Raw genomic sequence first — 3,715 nt, forward strand, 5'->3', positions numbered from 1 at the left:
GTCATGGAAGGCATAATTCATTGCTCTCTGAAACGTCGCCCTTGCGTTCTTTAAACCAAAGGGTAATTTTCGATAAGCGAATGTGCCCCACGGACAGATGAATGCAGTCTTTGACTGGTCCTGTGGGCGGATATTTATTTGATTATACCCGGAAAATCCATCCATAAATGAAAAGATTTCACATCCGGCGCATTCATCAATTATCTGGTCGATGAAGGGTGTAGGGTAGTTGTCCTTCGGACAAGCTTGGTTTACATCCCTATAATCGACACACACTCTGATTGTCCCTTGTTTCTTCATAACAGGGACAATATTCGATACCCAATCGGTTAGAGGAACCGGGTAGATGAATCCAGCATGGAGAAGTTTTTCAACTTCTACCTTAATGGCAACGGCTTTCTTGGGGTGCACCTGCCGAAGCCGTTGTCTTACTGGTTTGACATCAGAATACATTTTAATTTCATGTTCAACGATACTCGAGTCAATACCTGGCATTTCATCATATGACCAAGCAAAGACATCTCTGAATTCGCGAAAAAGAGCGTTATATATTTCCAGTTCTGAAGGGGAACAACCTTTGCCGGCATAAATATTCTCTACAACATTTGTTTTAGTCGAGATATTTATTGCTATAGTCTCTTCAATATTGGATAATTTTCGCTCGGAATCCACCGTATTTACAGTATTTGATAGGAATTCAAAAACTGAAGGGTGATAAAGGTCATGTTGAGTATCTTCTTCATATTCCAGAAGAAGGGAACGATGGTGGCAATCATTCCATGGTGCCCCCTCAATCAACATGGATTGTAGAATTCCTTCGTCAGTCCCATGTATCTTTGACCAAGGATCTAATGGGGTACCATATTCCCTAGACCTATCTACCCAAACGCTTGATGAGCGTTGATTTGGGTTTGCCTCCCATGCTCGAAACATTGATTGCTACAATATTTCTATAGGGCTTGGGGGCAAAACCATTGCATGATCCATTTTGACATCGTCTTCTGAGATCTTCGTGGAAGATATCATGTTGCAGGCTCTTACGAATGCTACTTCTCCTATATAGAATGGAGGTGGAAGTGCGAAAGTTCCCATTAATGTGGGGTCTTTCAGTAGGCCTACTCCGATGTCTTGAAGCGAATGGTTGCTTCCATGGATCATGGGAATGCTTCCTATAACTTGTGAACCATTAGGGAGGAAGTTTTGTTGGTCGACGATCGTAATCCCTCCTTCAAACGGGAATGCGATCTTCCTAAAATAAGTCAACACAACAGCTGCCATGGCATAGATCCATGGTCTTCCCAGTAGGATGTTGTAGTCAAGATTTCCATCGATGACTTCAACATCTATTTCTACTGTTTTTCCTCCCAGTTCAACCTTCAAGTTATTAAGGATATCGTACGGGGTATAAGTCCTTCCGTCGAAAGCTTTTAATGTCGTCGAAGATCGCGACAAGGTTGGAGATCCTAAAGTTTTCCAGCAACTCATCGACATAATACATGTAGATGCCCCCTCATAAATAATTGTTCTGTGAACAATTTTGTTGAGGGCTTTCACTTGAATAAGGAAAGCTAGTTGAGCTGGTAACTGAGGATCATATCCTTTGTGTTCAAAAGATACAAGATTGGAATCCTTAGGATCAACCCCACCAATAGCCGATAACAAAGCCTGCCTTTGGGATGGGCAATTTTTTAGTACTTCAAGAGTCGACATAGCGGATGGCGATTGGGCCAAATCTTCCACTATGTTATAATGCTGCGCCACTCTGGCGCGGGGATTAAATGTCGACTTGTGTACTACTCCCTTTGGCGGTTTTATTGTTAATTCAGGAATGATGGGTGGTACAACTTCTGTCGAAGTTGTTGTCGAACTACTTGGTTGATCTTTACCTTTGTCGTTCGACAGCTGCGGATTCCTGTAATCTTTGTTCCTTGTTGAAATCAAAGCATCATTTTGTTGCTTGGAGATTGACAACATTAGCACTTGCGACGGGGAAGCATTACCACTTTCAACCAGATTTTGACCTTGATTGGGAAACGGATCAGTTAACACAGCTGAGGTGTGTGAACTTTTGAAGAACCTTTTGAGCTCAGCTTTGTATGGACAATTTTGTGTCCAATGATCCTCATCACATATAAAACATGGACTTTTTGGTTTCCCTTTCTTAGGAGGGTTTGAAGAAGTTTTTCCAGGAGATGACTCACCCTGTTTCTTCTTCTTCCCTTTGTTTTGCTTCTTCTTGCTTCCTGGTTGATTGGTTTCTTTGCCTTTATCTGCTGATACGGCATTTACTTCCGAAGCAAGAATTTCTTCTTTTGCATTTTGATCCGAATTCTTATGGGCTTTCTTAGACGAAGCCTTTGTTGATTTCGCGTTTGCCGTGCCAATCACGCCATCACCGGCATGAGAGTCACTATTTGATTTAGGAGGAGGAGGAATTGAAAATTCCGGTCTAGGGGCATCAGGTATTTTGTCATAGAGCATGCCAGACTGAGTATAAACTAAGTCTAGATATTGTGCACGAGCAATAACTTGCTCCTTTGTTACGACTCCCCCCTTTGCCACATCTTTTGTTATAGTAGGAAGTAACGACTTTATAAACCATTCGGCTAACAGCTGATCGGGAACGTATGTTTTCACCATCCTACGATGACGACGCCGCTCATGTATATGATCGGATATATGAGTGGCAGTTGTCTGTTTGAAGTTGGTTAATATTTCTGTTCCCGTTTCATACCTTATCGGTAATTGAAAATGGGTTAAGAAAGTCGTGGCTAGGGAGCTAAAATTGTCGAACGAGGCTCTAGGTAACTCAATATACCATTTTGCCGCTGGACCCGTTAACGTCCTCTGAAAAAGGCGAAGCCTTATCGAATCATCATTCAGGGTGTTTGATGAACACCACAGATGAAAAGTCATCACGTGATTCGATGGGTCTTCACCTGGATTTCCATTGAATTTAGGAATGTCAGATGGAAGTTTGTGAGGAATCGCTGGCCACCAAGGAGCGTAAGCAATTGGATTGTTGGTTAACCGGTGTAAATCGGGTAACTCTAAAGTTGCCACGAATGGTAACTGTTGATTCAGGTTAGGTGAAGCATAACCAGGGTACGATGGAATCGCTTGAGCAGTGGTTCATTGCATACCAGCATAATGTAATTGATGTTGGTATGACTGATACGGTTGGTGGACTTGACCACTGTAAAGCGGTTGGTTTTGACCGTTTTGAATATACGGTTGTCCACTGTTCGCAAAGATCTGCTGCTCAGAACCTTGGTACACTTGCTGGAATTGTGGTTGTTGGTATTGCACCAGCCACGGTTGTGAAGCCATGTTCTGTTGCGCTATGCTAACCGTTGGACCAAGGTGTGGGGTAATTGTACCCGTTTGGACCTGTGTCGCCCCAACAGTTGGCGATTGCGGTTGTGACCCAGGGTCAAGGGGCTGTTGCATTACAACCTGAGAAATCTGAGGTTGACATACAAAAGGCATCGCTTGAACTTGTGACACTGTTACAATAGCCGGTGTGGTCGGGATGTTCGACATAGGTACACACTGTTGCATAGAATATACAACCCTTGGTTGTTGAGGTAGCATAGGTACCCAACCACTTGATGTTATTCCAGTATAACCTGAATACTGTTGTGAACTCCCGTATGGATACCCTACCGGAGGGGGTAATGAAAGGGCATACTGCCCCCCATACAGTAGCAATCCG

Source organism: Pinus tabuliformis, chromosome 4_2 (assembly GCF_031772625.1).
Source record: "Pinus tabuliformis cultivar Carrire ecotype Pingquan chromosome 4_2, CPIR1, whole genome shotgun sequence".
Classification (NCBI taxonomy): domain Eukaryota; kingdom Viridiplantae; phylum Streptophyta; class Pinopsida; order Pinales; family Pinaceae; genus Pinus; species Pinus tabuliformis.